The sequence below is a fragment of the Crinia signifera genome, chromosome 7 (assembly GCF_055691185.1).
Source record: "Crinia signifera chromosome 7, ASM5569118v1, whole genome shotgun sequence".
Taxonomy (NCBI): domain Eukaryota; kingdom Metazoa; phylum Chordata; class Amphibia; order Anura; family Myobatrachidae; genus Crinia; species Crinia signifera.
Genome location: NC_139223.1, coordinates 16,544,120 through 16,562,441, shown reverse-complemented (window position 1 = coordinate 16,562,441; position 18,322 = coordinate 16,544,120).

Sequence of the window (18,322 nt, the reverse complement as noted above, 5' to 3'; positions counted from 1 at the left end):
GTATAGATCACTGGTACAGCCTTATCTAGATACTGTGCCCAGTTCTGTATAGATCACTGGTACAGCCTTATCTAGATACTGTGCCCAGTTCTGTATAGGTCACTGATACCACCTTATCTAGATACTGTGCCCAGTTCTGTATAGGTCACTGGTGCGGCCTCATCTAGATACTGTGCACAGTCCTGTATAGGTCACTGGTGCGGTCTCATCTAGAACACTGTGCCCAGTTCTGTATAGGTCACTGATACAACCTCATCTAGATACTGTGCCCAGTTCTGTATAGATCACTGGTACAGCCTTATCTAGATACTGTGCCCAGTTCTGTATAGGTCACTGATACCACCTCATATAGATACTGTGTCCAGTTCTGTATAGGTCACTGGTGCGGCCTCATCTAGATACTGTGCCCAGTTCTGTATAGGTCACTGGTACGGCCTCATCTAGATACTGTGCCCAGTTCTGTATAGATCACTGGTGCAGCCTTATCTATAACACTGTGCCCAGTTCTGTATAGGTCACTGGTACCGCCTCATCTAGATACTGTGCCCAGTTCTGTATAGGTCACTGGTGCGGCCTCAACTAGATACTGTGCCCAGTTCTGTATAGATCACTGGTGCAGCCTTATCTAGATACTGTGCCCAGTTCTGTATAGGTCACTGATACCACCTTATCTAGATACTGTGCCCAGTTCTGTATAGATCACTGGTACAGCCTTATCTAGATACTGTGCCCAGTTCTGTATAGGTCACTGATACCACCTTATCTAGATACTGTGCCCAGTTCTGTATAGATCACTGGTACAGCCTTATCTAGATACTGTACCCAGTTCTGTATAGGTCACTGATACCACCTCATCTAGATACTGTGTCCAGTTCTCTATAGGTCACTGGTGGGGCCTCATCTAGATACTGTGCCCAGCTCTGTATAGGTCACTAGTGCAGCCTTATCTAGAACACTGTGCCCAGTTCTGTATAGGTCACTGGTGCGGCCTCATATAGATACTGTGCCCAGTTCTGTATAGATCACTGGTGCAGCCTCATCTAGATACTGTGCCCAGTTCTTTATAGGTCACTGGTACGGCCTCATCTAGATACTGTGCCCAGTTCTGTATAGTTCACTGGTGCAACCTCATCTAGACACTGTGCCCAGTTCTGTATAGGTCACTGGTGCGGCCTCATCTAGAATACTGTGCCCAGTTCTTTATAGGTCACTGGTACCGCCTCATCTAGACACTGTGCCCAGTTCTGTATAGGTCACTGATACCACCTCATCTAGACACTGTGCCCAGTTCTGTATAGGTCACTGGAACCACCTCATCTAGACACTGTGCCCAGTTCTGTATAGGTCACTGGTACCACCTCATCTAGATACTGTGCCCAGTTCTGTATAGATCACTGGTGCAGCCTTATCTAGAACACTGTGCCCAGTTCTGTATAGGTCACTGGTGCGGCCTCATCTAGATACTGTGCCCAGTTCTGTATAGGTCACTGGTGCGGCCTCATCTAGATACTGTGCCCAGTTCTATATAGGTCACTGGTGCGGCCTTATCTAGAACACTGTGCCCAGTTCTGTATAGGTCACTGGTGCGGCCTCATCTAGATACTGTGCCCAGTTCTGTATAGGTCACTGGTGTGGCCTCATCTAGATACTGTGCCCAGTTCTGTATAGGTCACTGGTGCGGCTTAATCTAGATACTGTGCCCAGTCCTGTATAGGTCACTGGTACGGCCTCATCTAGATACTGTGCCCAGTTCTGTATAGGTCACTGATACCACCTCATCTAGACACTGTACCCAGTTCTGTATAGGTCACTGGAACCACCTCATCTAGACACTGTGCCCAGTTCTGTATAGGTCACTGGTACCACCTCATCTAGATACTGTGCCCAGTTCTGTATAGATCACTGGTGCAGCCTTATCTAGAACACTGTGCCCAGTTCTGTATAGGTCACTGGTGCGGCCTCATCTAGATACTGTGCCCAGTTCTGTATAGGTCACTGGTGCGGCCTCATCTAGATACTGTGCCCAGTTCTATATAGGTCACTGGTGCGGCCTTATCTAGAACACTGTGCCCAGTTCTGTATAGGTCACTGGTGCGGCCTCATCTAGATACTGTGCCCAGTTCTGTATAGGTCACTGGTGTGGCCTCATCTAGATACTGTGCCCAGTTCTGTATAGGTCACTGGTGCGGCTTAATCTAGATACTGTGCCCAGTCCTGTATAGGTCACTGGTACGGCCTCATCTAGATACTGTGCCCAGTTCTGTATAGGTCACTGGTGCGGCCTCATCTAGATACTGTGCCCAGTCCTGTATAGGTCACTGGTACTGCCTCATCTAGATACTGTGCCCAGTTCTGTATAGGTCACTGGTGCGGCCTCATCTAGATACTGTGTCCAGTTCTGTATAGGTCACTGGTGCGGCCTCATCTAGAACACTGTGCCCAGTCCTGTATAGGTCACTGGTACTGCCTCATCTAGATACTGTGCCCAGTTCTGTATAGGTCACTGGTGCGGCCTCATCTAGATACCGTGCCCAGTTCTGTATAGGTCAGTGGTGCGGCCTCATCTAGATACTGTGCCCAGTTCTGTATAGGTCACTGGTGCGGCCTCATCTAGATACTGTGCCCAGTCCTGTATAGGTCACTGGTGCCGTCTCATCTAGAACACTGTGCCCAGTTCTGTATAGGTCACTGATACCACCTCATCTAGATACTGTGCCCAGTTCTGTATAGATCACTGGTACAGCCTTATCTAGATACTGTGCCCAGTTCTGTATAGGTCACTGATACCACCTCATCTAGATACTGTGTCCAGTTCTGTATAGGTCACTGGTGCGGCCTCATCTAGATACTGTGCCCAGTTCTGTATAGGTCACTGGTACGGCCTCATCTAGATACTGTGCCCAGTTCTGTATAGATCACTGGTGCAGCCTTATCTAGAACACTGTGCCCAGTTCTGTATAGGTCACTGGTACCGCCTCATCTAGATACTGTGCCCAGTTCTGTATAGGTCACTGGTGCGGCCTCAACTAGATACTGTGCCCAGTTCTGTATAGATCACTGGTGCAGCCTTATCTAGATACTGTGCCCAGTTCTGTATAGATCACTGGTGCAGCCTTATCTAGAACACTGTGCCCAGTTCTGTATAGGTCACTGGTGCGGCCTCATCTAGATACTGTGCCCAGTCCTGTATAGGTCACTGGTACGGCCTCATCTAGATACTGTGCCCAGTTCTGTATAGGTCACTGGTGCGGCCTCATCTAGATACTGTGCCCAGTCCTGTATAGGTCACTGGTACTGCCTCATCTAGATACTGTGCCCAGTTCTGTATAGGTCACTGGTGCGGCCTCATCTAGATACTGTGTCCAGTTCTGTATAGGTCACTGGTGCCGTCTCATCTAGAACACTGTGCCCAGTTCTGTATAGGTCACTGATACAACCTCATCTAGATACTGTGCCCAGTTCTGTATAGATCACTGGTACAGCCTTATCTAGATACTGTGCCCAGTTCTGTATAGGTCACTGATACCACCTCATCTAGATACTGTGTCCAGTTCTGTATAGGTCACTGGTGCGGCCTCATCTAGATACTGTGCCCAGTTCTGTATAGGTCACTGGTACGGCCTCATCTAGATACTGTGCCCAGTTCTGTATAGATCACTGGTGCAGCCTTATCTAGAACACTGTGCCCAGTTCTGTATAGGTCACTGGTACCGCCTCATCTAGATACTGTGCCCAGTTCTGTATAGGTCACTGGTGCGGCCTCAACTAGATACTGTGCCCAGTTCTGTATAGATCACTGGTGCAGCCTTATCTAGATACTGTGCCCAGTTCTGTATAGATCACTGGTGCAGCCTTATCTAGAACACTGTGCCCAGTTCTGTATAGGTCACTGGTGCGGCCTCATCTAGATACTGTGCCCAGTTCTGTATAGGTCACTGGTGCGGCCTCATCTAGATACTGTGCCCAGTTCTATATAGGTCACTGGTGCGGCCTTATCTAGAACACTGTGCCCAGTTCTGTATAGGTCACTGGTGCGGCCTCATCTAGATACTGTGCCCAGTTCTGTATAGGTCACTGGTGTGGCCTCATCTAGATACTGTGCCCAGTTCTGTATAGGTCACTGGTGCGGCTTAATCTAGATACTGTGCCCAGTCCTGTATAGGTCACTGGTACGGCCTCATCTAGATACTGTGCCCAGTTCTGTATAGGTCACTGGTGCGGCCTCATCTAGATACTGTGCCCAGTCCTGTATAGGTCACTGGTACTGCCTCATCTAGATACTGTGCCCAGTTCTGTATAGGTCACTGGTGCGGCCTCATCTAGATACTGTGCCCAGTCCTGTATAGGTCACTGGTACTGCCTCATCTAGATACTGTGCCCAGTTCTGTATAGGTCACTGGTGCGGCCTCATCTAGATACTGTGCCCAGTTCTGTATAGGTCACTGGTGCGGCCTCATCTAGATACTGTGCCCAGTTCTGTATAGGTCACTGGTGCGGCCTCATCTAGATACTGTGCCCAGTCCTGTATAGGTCACTGGTGCCGTCTCATCTAGAACACTGTGCCCAGTTCTGTATAGGTCACTGATACCACCTCATCTAGATACTGTGCCCAGTTCTGTATAGATCACTGGTACAGCCTTATCTAGATACTGTGCCCAGTTCTGTATAGGTCACTGATACCACCTCATCTAGATACTGTGTCCAGTTCTGTATAGGTCACTGGTGCGGCCTCATCTAGATACTGTGCCCAGTTCTGTATAGGTCACTGGTACGGCCTCATCTAGATACTGTGCCCAGTTCTGTATAGATCACTGGTGCAGCCTTATCTAGAACACTGTGCCCAGTTCTGTATAGGTCACTGGTACTGCCTCATCTAGATACTGTGCCCAGTTCTGTATAGGTCACTGGTGCGGCCTCAACTAGATACTGTGCCCAGTTCTGTATAGATCACTGGTGCAGCCTTATCTAGATACTGTGCCCAGTTCTGTATAAGTCACTGATACCACCTTATCTAGATACTGTGCCCAGTTCTGTATAGGTCACTGATACCACCTTATCTAGATACTGTGCCCATTTCTGTATAGATCACTGGTACAGCCTTATCTAGATACTGTGCCCAGTTCTGTATAGGTCACTGATACCACCTTATCTAGATACTGTGCCCAGTTCTGTATAGATCACTGGTACAGCCTTATCTAGATACTGTGCCCAGTTCTGTATAGGTCACTGATACCACCTTATCTAGATACTGTGCCCAGTTCTGTATAGATCACTGGTACAGCCTTATCTAGATACAGTGCCCAGTTCTGTATAGGTCACTGGTGCGGCCTCATCTAGATACTGTGCACAGTCCTGTATAGGTCACTGGTGCGGTCTCATCTAGAACACTGTGCCCAGTTCTGTATAGGTCACTGATACCACCTCATCTAGATACTGTGCCCAGTTCTGTATAGATCACTGGTACAGCCTTATCTAGATACTGTGCCCAGTTCTGTATAGGTCACTGATACCACCTCATATAGATACTGTGTCCAGTTCTGTATAGGTCACTGGTGCGGCCTCATCTAGATACTGTGCCCAGTTCTGTATAGATCACTGGTACGGCCTCATCTAGATACTGTGCCCAGTTCTGTATAGATCACTGGTGCAGCCTTATCTATAACACTGTGCCCAGTTCTGTATAGGTCACTGGTACCGCCTCATCTAGATACTGTGCCCAGTTCTGTATAGGTCACTGGTGCGGCCTCAACTAGATACTGTGCCCAGTTCTGTATAGATCACTGGTGCAGCCTTATCTAGATACTGTGCCCAGTTCTGTATAGGTCACTGATACCACCTTATCTAGATACTGTACCCAGTTCTGTATAGATCACTGGTACAGCCTTATCTAGATACTGTGCCCAGTTCGGTATAGGTCACTGATACCACCTTATCTAGATACTGTGCCCAGTTCTGTCTAGATCACTGGTACAGCCTTATCTAGATACTGTACCCAGTTTTGTATAGGTCACTGATACCACCTCATCTAGATACTGTGTCCAGGTCTCTATAGGTCACTGGTGGGGCCTCATCTAGATACTGTGCCCAGCTCTGTATAGGTCACTGGTGCAGCCTTATCTAGAACACTGTGCCCAGTTCTGTATAGGTCACTGGTGCGGCCTCATATAGATACTGTGCCCAGTTCTGTATAGATCACTGGTGCAGCCTCATCTAGATACTGTGCCCAGTTCTTTATAGGTCACTGGTACGGCCTCATCTAGATACTGTGCCCAGTTCTGTATAGTTCACTGGTGCAACCTCATCTAGACACTGTGCCCAGTTCTGTATAGGTCACTGGTGCGGCCTCATCTAGAATACTGTGCCCAGTTCTTTATAGGTCACTGGTACCGCCTCATCTAGACACTGTGCCCAGTTCTGTATAGGTCACTGATACCACCTCATCTAGACACTGTGCCCAGTTATGTATAGGTCACTGGTACCACCTCATCTAGACACTGTGCCCAGTTCTGTATAGGTCACTGGTACGGCCTCATCTAGACACTGTGCCCAGTTCTGTATAGATCACTGGTGCGGCCTCATCGATATACTGTGCCCAGTTCTGTATAGATCACTGGTGCAGCCTTATCTAGAACACTGTGCCCAGTTCTGTATAGGTCACTGGTGCGGCCTCATCTAGATACTGTGCCCAGTTCTGTATAGGTCACTGGTGCGGCCTCATCTAGATACTGTGCCCAGTTCTATATAGGTCACTGGTGCGGCCTTATCTAGAACACTGTGCCCAGTTCTGTATAGGTCACTGGTGCGGCCTCATCTAGATACTGTGCCCAGTTCTGTATAGGTCACTGGTGTGGCCTCATCTAGATACTGTGCCCAGTTCTGTATAGGTAACTGGTGCGGCTTAATCTAGATACTGTGCCCAGTCCTGTATAGGTCACTGGTACGGCCTCATCTAGATACTGTGCCCAGTTCTGTATAGGTCACTGGTGCGGCCTCATCTAGATACTGTGCCCAGTCCTGTATAGGTCACTGGTACTGCCTCATCTAGATACTGTGCCCAGTTCTGTATAGGTCACTGGTGCGGCCTCATCTAGATACTGTGTCCAGTTCTGTATAGGTCACTGGTGCGGCCTCATCTAGATACTGTGCCCAGTCCTGTATAGTTCACTGGTACTGCCTCATCTAGATACTGTGCCCAGTTCTGTATAGGTCATTGGTGCGGCCTCATCTAGATACTGTGCCCAGTTCTGTATAGGTCACTGGTGCGGCCTCATCTAGATACTGTGCCCAGTTCTGTATAGGTCACTGGTGCGGCCTCATCTAGATACTGTGCCCGGTTCTGTATAGGTCACTGGTGCTGTCTCATCTAGATACTGTGCCCAGTTCTGTATAGGTCACTGGTGCAGCATTATCTAGAACGCTGTGCCCAGTTCTGTAGGACGTATCTTCAGAAGTATATTAATACTTTAGATAGTGTACAAAGAAGAGCAACTAAAATGGTGAAAACTTAAGCCACATACACACTAGGTGATTTTGTTCACAATATCGCTTAGTGTGACTGTGTACCCTCAATATCATTAATGCTCCCATCCCTGGTCTGAACATGTTCACATGAGGGAGTCCTCATTAACGACAGCAGCATGGCTATTGCTCTCTTTTCTACCCAGAATTGGCAAGTGTGTATGCATTTCCCGATGCTAGGTCCTCACTGCCCCCAATATTGGCATTGCCGAGGACTTGTTTAATGTGTATGGATCCTGGGTGGTAATATTCCGCCCAGATCGCATTGTAAATGCGGTCAATGATAAATGGGGGCCTAAATATGTAATACTGTACAAAAGTTTTGGTACTTGTGTATTTTGGCGGCGCCCATCGCATCGCATACCATAACGCATACGATGGTATGCGATGCGACGCGATATCGTACGACAGTGCACGATGGCATACAATTTTGAAATTGTATGCCATTGTACATGGCATACAATGCCATACGATGCGATGCGATGCGATTAAACATTGTATAAGCACCCTAATGGGTGCTTATACAATGTTAAGCACCCTAATGGGTGCTTACAATGTTAAATGCACCCCCACGCCACCCCCCCCACTATAAACGTGAACCCGAAGCGTGGCGAGCGCAGCGAGCCCGCGAGGGGCGGCGGTACGCGTCCTACGACCTTTTTATACCCCCACTATAGCTGCTGCTGCGCGCCGAAATTTTCGGGGGGGGGCGTGGCCTATACTCGCGGCTCTTCCGTGAGGCCACGCCCCCATTTTGCTGCTATGGGGGCATGACCCAGAGGCTCTGTGAGCCTCTAGCCATGCCCCCAGCCCCCGGGCTGCGGGAATAGACACTGTGCGCATGCGCACAGCGTTTATTCCCCGCTGCTTAGCAGCTGACAGGGGGGACTCCCAACAGCCCCCCCCCCACACCGCGGGACACTGCCGCCCGTGGGTGAGACAGCGGGACAGGCCCTGACAATCGGGACTGTCCCGATAAAATCGGGACTGTTGGGAGGTATGCACACCCATGAATACCTCTAGAGATAATAAAGCTGATTCTGAGAATAAAATCCCGAACTTATTACACAGAGTAAAGACAAAATCACGGAAGTGTCCCTTGGATATTAGAGGCCTGCTCTTTACAGTTTAGGAAAAGCGACATCTGGTGGACAGAAAGTAATATTGCACGTTACAATTATAACGTGACTTATAATGCAAGGACCTAGCGCGAGTTGTATGGCGCGCGCTACACAGTACGCAGCAACGATGTATGTGGACACATCTGTATGTGTTGGTGCAGGGACAGTCCTCCTCAAGGGGAGCCATTGTAGGGCCTGACAGAAAGGGTAGCCAAATGCAACAGAGTCCAATTCAAATCCCTCACTCACATACGAAGCCCTCACTCATCTTACCCTATACGCCCCCTTATCCCCTACACACTGCCAACTACCTCTGGCTCTATTCTCAACTAATAACCTCTCCCACTTCAGCCAACATTTCCCATTTCTGGTCCTCACCACTGGAACTCACTCACTCTTCCGATCGGACTCTATGCTAATATGGGCAGAAGCTAACATGAGCATAGGGATGCCCACTGCGGTCGTGTCATTTCACCTGGCATACAATTGCAGAATAATCTGTGCCATTGCCGCACATTGGTTCATATCGCCAAGTCTGAGTGCCTCTGTAGACGCACAGACTGAGCTGCACCCCTGGGGCACAGAGGGCTCTCCTGTAAAGAAATAAATGTTATACGCCTTTGTAAGCACAATATAATATAGATGGTGAATGTGACACCTATGCAATAAATTCCAAATGCCATTCAACCTTGTGGGAGTTCTTACTTTTAATGACCATCTCTTGGCAAAAAAATAGAATTTTACAACTTTTTAGTATTGTCCTTTTTTGTGTGTGTGTTTAACTAAAGATTACTAATAAGTCATTCCACAGCTCACGTGCACTAGTAGCAGAAGCTGCAGACACTGAGATAAGAAGACACAGATCACAGGGTTCAGAACAGCAGCATGGGCTTAGCATGGGCAGTAACTAGTGACTACAGCAAATCACTGTTCTTGCACAGAAATTCCTTAGTGAAACCATGGCTGCAGTGAAGAAGTGGGCAAAATGGGGAGATTTTATGCCAATTACATCATTTTAGCCCCACCCCCTATTGAAATTCTTATAGTGAGGGGGTAGGGTTTAAATTTAATGGTGCAACTTGTCCCATACTACCCACCCCCCATCTCTTCCTACCTTCCCCAAGAGACAGGGGAAATCAGGAGATGACAGGCTTCAAAGAATACGTGCCACCACCAGCACCCCATACCATGCAGTGCTTTGTGCGCTGGCACCCTCAGCACCACCCTAGTTACGGTACGGAATCCATGCCACAATCGATAAGGTAAGGCAAGTAGGGAAATCAGTGGTAAACCCAACAGTTTCCCTTAGCAACGAACCAGTTTCTGCACATCATTGTAGAGGCTGTGGGGGGTAATTCGGGTTGATTCGCTTGTATGTGAATTTGCATCCTTGCGAGTGACCCCGATCCCGCCTTGTGAATGGCGGTACGCCGGCTCATCATACGCAAGGCGGGTACGTTCGCACTTGGTGCGAATGGATGATTTACATAAACATCCATCGGCAGACTGCTGGGAAACACCCACATCATATGTTGCAACATTGACGCAGATCTAAGGTTGCTCAGAAAGGCGTATGCACAAAGCGAAAACACCGGCCCCGTGCGAACGGTCCTGAATAAGGTCCTGTATATATTCCCATTCATATGGACACATACACAGGGTTAAATGTAACCCAGCAGCACATTTCTGTGGCGTGTACGAGATAACCTATGTAAACATGGGGACATGTACACGCAGTGAGGGCCTTGGTTAGGACCTGAACTCATGACCTCAGTCATGTCATGTAGTCATGGTAACCCCTGCACCGCCATGTTGCCCAGCTAGTCATAGTAAATGGGCTGCAGTGATACATTCTGACCTAGGGTGCATAGGAGTGATAAATATATCTGTCATAATATACTGTGTTTCATGGTTTAGTTAGCCACAGACAAACTAGCCAATGATATCGTGATATATCGTTAATGATATCGTCAGAGCTCCTGGCGAACAATATAGCGCAAACAAACTGAACAATGTATCGCTTGTGATGTCACTCTCTCTCACTGAGCTCATATATTTTGTTGAGTGTATTTGAGAATTTATTCAAGTAGTAATTGTTTGTATGTTGACAGTTTCAATTTTATTTAAATAACCAGATTGTGGTTTTAATTCCACTTGCTTTATCCAGTATAATATTACTATCTTATATATTCTGCCTTTTTTGGCGCAGTTAGGATAGTTATTGGAGGTGGTTGTATATAATTTGTTTAATCCACGTCTCTAGTATACTGGTTTTCTGGTATCTTATAAACCTGCTGTCTCAGTAATTCCGCTCTCTCTCACTGAGCTGACACAAATTGCTAATGTGTTTCAGGGTTATTTCTAGTACATTAGCAGTCTCACGTTTATACTCAGATTGTGGTTTAAATTCCACTCTTTCTATTCAGTGTGTTAATACTGTCCAATATATTCTGCTTTTATCAGCGCAGTCAGGAAAGTATTTAAAACAGTGATATATTTTATATCTGGTTTCAGCAGTTTCTAGGTATATGAGTCGAGTGCTTGGGATAATTCCTCCAGATAGTTATTCACAAACTAATTTTCTGGTTCCCTCTGAGTACTTTCTTTCAATAATTATTGCCATCTAGTGGCTATTTTTGAATAGTGCATGTGGATACATCTATTTCCAATTATCCTAGATTCCTGCTGTATCTCTCTCTCAAATTTTTAGCTCTCTCTCACTGAGCTATTTTTTGGGGGAGCAGATAAATTTATTTAACAGTTTTGTGTTGATATACTGGTTTTCTGGTATTTTGTAAGACTGCTTATCTCAGCAAATCGGCTCTCTCTTACTGAGCTCATGTATTTTGCTGAGTGTACCTGAGAATTTGTTCAGGCAGTAATTATTTGCATGTTTGGTGATTGCAGATTTATTTTATTTTAATGACCAGATTGTGGTTTTAATTCCACTTACTCTGTCCAGTATAATATTACTATCTTGTATATTCTGCCTTTTTCTGGCGCAGTTAGGATAGTTATTTAATCAACATCTCTGGTATACTGGTTTTCTGGTGTTTTATAGACCTGTTGTCTTAGTGGATCAGCCCTCTCTCACTGAGCTGTCACAGATTACTTATATATTTCAGAGTTATTTCTGACACATTAGCAGTCTCAAGTTTATATTTATATTGTGGTTTAAATTCCACTTATTCTATCCAGTATGTTAATATTCTCCAATATATTCTGCTTCAATCAGCGCAATTTTGGATAATATTAAAGATGGTAATATATTTTATCTGGTTTCAGCTGTTTCTAGGTACTGATTTTGCTCAGATAACTGTTAAATTTCCTTTCAGAGACTTGTATCTGTTCTCAATTATATAACAGCATCATTACATCATTATTTATACATTTCATTGATTTTTGCAACAAAAGTAGCCAGCTTGGGGGGGCTGACACGTGTTTCACAGGCTTAGCTTCATCAGAGCCACAAGCCGAATGTCTCCTGCGTTTGATACTTATTAAAAACTGTCAGCCAATCATTTGGCTGTTTGGCGTCACCTGTTATTGGTGGTCCAATGGGATTATTTTGCATTTGCCCTGAGTGCGGATGCTATTTCCACCCTTTCTTTGACATGCCGCCCATGTGATCGGCGTCTGACGTCATTGCGCCGGTCACATGGTGTTTTTCGTCCAATCGCGGTTGCTGTTTGCCACAACCCGGAAGTTCGGGGTTTGTTCTCTCGCCCCGGACTCTGTACTAATAAAAGTATAAGTTTTAAGATTTAAGGATTTTTCTCTCCCTTGCAAAAGATCCTCTTTCTTTTGGCGTGCATCCTCAGTGCAACTCTTTTCTCTCTCAAAGTTACTGTTACGATTTTGTTGCCCGGATAGCACCCACCGCCTATATGGATAAAATAATGGCGCTCGAATTAATGTTTCCCTAAACAAAATACAAGGGACATCACATAAGAGAAACGTGTGTGCGGACCCTCAACCCCCTCCCCTCATCCCTATTATCCACTCCCAGATAACAGCAGCTCACCATGTAATGATTCCCCAGTGTGTGCAGTGTGTGCGTAGCCCAGGACTTACTCAGCGGCTGTGATAGAATCAGGCTGATCGGGGGCGGAGCTGACATCACATGACTTCCCCTCACACACCTGGCCATGCCTGCATATTACCTGACACTCCCAGATAACAGCCGCTCACCATGTAATGATTCCCCAGTGTGTGCAGTCTGTGCGTAGCCCAGGACTTACTCAGCGGCTGTGATAGAATCAGGCTGATCAGGGGTGGAGGCAGGGTTGCCGACTTTCTCATTCTCCTCTCCGGGAGAAGCCCGGAGAGGAGAGATTCAGTAGCCGCTCAGGGGGCGGGGCTTAAGCGTGACATAACTAAGCCCCGCCCCCATGCTGGTAAACCAGCGAATTCAGTGATCTCCGTGGAGGGGGCGGGGCTAAAATGACGCGATTGTGTCATTTTAGCTCCGCCCCCTCCTCTGAGACCCGAGGATTGCAGCATTTTAATGCCGCGATCCGGGAGACAGCGGGGGTCCCCCCTGAATCCGGGAGGGTTGCCCACCCTTCCGGGGGGCCGGGAGGGAGCCCCGATTTTCGGGAGACTCCCGGAAATTTCGGGAGGGTGGGCAACCCTGGGCGGAGGTGAGGTCACATGACTTCCCCTCACACACCTGGGCACATTTGCGCATTCTCTGACACTCCCAGAAAACCCCCCAAATGCTGGCTTCCTGTCAGTCACCTTGCTTACGGGCAGCATTTGAAAAATTTAGCCGGATCGCATTGCAGAATGGTCACGTGAGCCGTACACATGCGCAGATGTTGGATTATGGCCCGGCCTGGGAATGCCCACCTGTGCAGCCAGTTCTGTATAGCCCCCATTGACCTGTGATCCTGTACTGTACTTCCTACACTAGAAGACCAGCTATGGGCCCTGTTCTCCCCATAGAGGGGTTAATTGTTCCATGCTGCGTTTCTCCACCTCTGGATGCAGATCCAGCCTATGTGACTGTTCTTACCTCCGCCCCAGTCAGACGGCTTCTACCCCTCCTCACAGGCTGCAACTTGTACAACGAAAATCAAAGGTAATCCCTAAACTATTTTACAGTAACAGTGCAGAACGCTGCTGAGTGGATGGGTCAGAACCGCTGCTGTACCCTGTGTCACATGTGACAGATAACACACTGCAGGACAGCACCGGTGCCTGGGGAACTGTGCCAGGGTCTGCTGCCTTCACCAGCCTGGAACCGGGCCACACACGGCGCACCCGCAGCCCCCCGTCACCTCTGCAGTTACTGGCTGGGTAAGTCTGGTTCTAATTCCTCATATGCAAGGGGAGGGGGGATTGGCAGCTCACTGCTGGGTAGGGATACAGTCACTAGGTCAACACCACTAGGTCGACATGACTGAAGGTCAACATGACTGAAGGTTGACATGCAGGATGGTTGACATGACTGAAGGTCTACAGGGTCATTAGGTTGACACAATCATTACATCAACATGGGAAAGGTCGACAATCAAAAGGTTTACATGGGGTTTTCACTTTATTTGAGCCGACATGTGCTGACAGGCGGTATTTCATGCCCTACCATCCACTAGGGCGTGGTGGGAGATTAAAATAGTGTGCCGAGTGCAGCGAGGCACCGTGCCCGAAGCATCGCGAGCGCAGCCAGCAATGCCAGGGGACGCAGTGCTACGTTTCAGTGTCCATGTCAACTGTGTCGAAATTTGGGTGAAAAAGGTGCAAAACCCCATGTTGACATTTTGACTGTCAACCTTCCCCATGTCGACATACTGCTTGTGTCGACCTAACCCATGTCGACCTTCAGTCATGTCTACCTTCCTGCATGTCAACATTCAGTCATGTCGACCTTCATGCATGCCGACCTAGTGGTGTGGCCTAGTTGCTGTCTATCCTATGATCCATACCCCCTGGGTATTGCAGTACGGACTTTATATTACTGATATAACAATGCATATAGGCTCTGACCTGCTGCTGCTGCGGGCTGCGCTCAGTCAGTGGCCCAGATGCATTAAGCCTGCAGAAGTGAGAAAGTGGAAGGTGATAATGCAGCAGCCAATCAGCTCCTAACTGTCACTTTGCAGGCTGGGTTTGAAATATGTCTGGAGCTGATTGCCTACCTCCAACTTTCCTGGTTTTTGGGGACATTCCCGCGTCCCTCCCGAGGCCGGCAGTGTCCCGCTGCGGGGGGGGGGGGGGGAGGGGCAGTTGGGAGTCCCCCCCAATCTGACAGAATAGACGCTGTGATGCGGCGTCCATCCCTAATTCTGTGTCACGCGGAGCCTGTGCTGTACATGTGCGCAGGACAGTATCTATGTGCTACTGTGTGTGTTCTACTAGTGTGGAGCTTTTGTACTTAATCTTTGTGTGACCTGACCTATAACCGATGTGTGTTATGGCATACAGATATAGCAGAGTATTTGTTTACACCCAAGAAGATGGATCAAAGTCCTGGGTTATGCTGATGTCTTATTATCTATTTTTTTTTTCAAACATTTTTATTAAGATTTCAAGAATAAGCACAGTGTGACAAAAAGACATTATAAGAAGTATAAAAAACGAGCAGATGGAGCTTACATGAAGTCATACTATGCAGAGCCAGATTAAGGTGTAAATGGGCCTGGAGCTGAATGATCAAGGGCCTATTATGCGCAATAATAGGGGTTGTGGCCAGCACCTTATAATGTGGGAGGCGTGACCAGTGTTCTGGTTGGGTGGTCTGCTCATGGGTGTGTCTCTATTTGTGTAAATACTTTCTAACTAATTATATATGCCTGGAAAAGGCAGGGGGCTGGCATAGGAAAAATGCAGGGAGATATATTGGCGGGTGCACTCCAAAGGTGCACATGCAGGATGCCGATGTCCTAAGATACTTGTGGGATGAGGCAAAATACTGAAAGCCAAAACTTGGTAGACAACATTTCAGCACTTTTTATGTGGTCACCTAAGTTTACCACACCGTATACCCCTTATACAAATCATGTAACACAATAGTAACCCCCGTATACTGTACTTGCCTCTTACACATTATGCCACATGGAATGAGCCACAATTCATACCAACTTATCCAAAATTCACACTATGGCACACGGGTTGAGCAATAATGCACAATATGATTCATAAACAGGGGCATTGTGCGCAAAGGCGTGCATTAAACATTTACACCATAATGCCCATTACATGTTAAGCCACACACCATAATGTCCATTACGTATTATGCCAAACACAATAATGCCTATTAAAAAGCATGCTACATAAGTGCTGCTTACCTACATGCTCATTGCCAGGGGTTCCACGTTCATTGCCAGGGGTTCCATGCTCGTTGCCATGTGGGATTACATGCTCATTGCCAAGGGGGAATACATGCAGTAACTGGGGGACAGCCGCCGCCGGGCAGAAATGACAGCCATTGACAGCCAGGCAGAGAGTGGGGGCTGCCCGGCTGTATTCAGGTCCTGGCTATTTGAAATAATACCCCTTTCACACCACAAAATGCAGGGAGTTACCCGGGAATATAGTCCCAGGATCATGCAGGGACATTCCCGGGCTGGCCCCTTTTACACCAGCCTAGGGAAGAGAACCCCCCCTTTACCAACCAGCTATATCTTTGGAACCAACTGACCCATTTACATGAGACCAGTGTCATATTGAATGACTTTTAAGTGGGCTTCGATTGATTTTGGTCCTGTGAAACTGGGCCATTTGTTTCCAGAGAAATCTGCCCTCAAACAACATGAGCAGCCATGGAATTACATTTCAGAAATGAAAAAATCGGTTTACCCACAATTCTCTGGAACCAATGAACCCATATGGATCCAGCCTGGTATCAGATTGAAGGCCCAGTGAATTGGGTTCGACTGAGATCAACCTCGAGATTCAGTGATGCCGGCGGGGGAACTGGCAGCCGTTGAACTGGATGGGGGTCGGAATTAGAGGGTCCCATGTTATCCTATGGGGAAAACGTTCCAGCTTTGCCTGGCGGTATCTCCAGTTCCCGGGGGGCTAGCGACGCGGGGCTGGTCTCGTTGGAAAGGCCCGACCCTCAGCTACAAAATGTTACAATATTGAATTCGCTGAAACGACCATCCTGTGGTACTGGTATCAGCGAGGATTGGGCTATCAGGGTCTGATGAATGAAACACATAACGGCGTAAGACCCATCAAACCTAGATTTACATAGACAGACGAAGACAGGGGGGTGAGGGATAGGAAGAGAGAGGGGTAAGATAGAGAGGTACAATTCAGGCAACTAAGAACAGCATGTTCAAATATATTTTAACATTTATAAGATATAAGTCCTGAAGGATTATTTGTCTTCAACATGTAATGGTGGAGGAAGGAGACATATGAGGTTTTGGTTTAAAGTCCAAAGGGAGGGGAGAAGGAGGGGATATACATTTCGAGGTCGAATGGTGTTGAAGCAGTATATTGGATCTGGGGGAGGGGGGGGGGTGGTTATAGAAGGTTGTCTTATTATCTATTTAACCCAGCGGTTCTCAAACTGTGGGTCCTGACCCCAAAGTGGGTCCCGACCTTCTCAGCACGGGGTGGCGACTACAGATTGCTGACCATCAGGCTGATGACTCTTCTAATCTGTCAGTGATTCAAGGAGTCTGAAAAATCAGTTGACTTGTCTGTTATTTTAGACTCCTCCCATCATTTGGTTCCTCCACAATGCTGCCATGTATGTGCTGTCTGCTGACTACACGTGTGATGTGATGGGTTATGGTATATCAGACTCCTCCCATCATTTGGTTCCTCCACAATGCTGCCATGTATGTGCTGCCTGCTGACTACACGTGTGATGTGATGGGTTATGGTATATTAGACTCCTCCCATCACTGTGCGCCTCCACAATGCTGCCATGTATGTGCTGTCTGCTGACTGCACATGTGATGTGATGGGTTATGGTATATCAGACTCCTCCCATCACTCTGTGCCCCCACAGTGCTGCCATGTATGTGCTGTCTGCTGACTACACGTGTGATGTGATGGGTTATGGTATATTAGACTCCTCCCATCACTCTGTGCCTCCACAATGCTGCCATGTATGTGCTGTCTGCTGACTACACGTGTGATGTGATGGGTTATGGTATATCAGACTCCTTCCATTATTTGGTTCCTCCACAATGCTGCCATGTATGTGCTGTCTGCTGACTACACGTGTGATGTGATGGGTTATGGTATATTAGACTCCTCCCATCACTGTGCGCCTCCACAATGCTGCCATGTATGTGCTGTCTGCTGACTACACATGTGATGTGATGGGTTATGGTATATCAGACTCCTCCCATCACTCTGTGCCCCCACAATGCTGCCATGTATGTGCTGTCTGCTGACTACACGTGTGATGTGATGGGTTATGGTATATCAGACTCCTCCCATCACTCTGTGCCCCCACAATGCTGCCATGTATGTGCTGTCTGCTGACTACACGTGTGATGTGATGGGTTATGGTATATCAGACTCCTCCCATCATTTGGTTCCTCCACAATGCTGCCATGTATGTGCTGTCTGCTGACTACACGTGTGATGTGATGGGTTATGGTATATTAGACTCCTCCCATCACTGTGCGCCTCCACAATGCTGCCATGTATGTGCTGTCTGCTGACTACACATGTGATGTGATGGGTTATGGTATATTAGACTCCTCCCATCACTC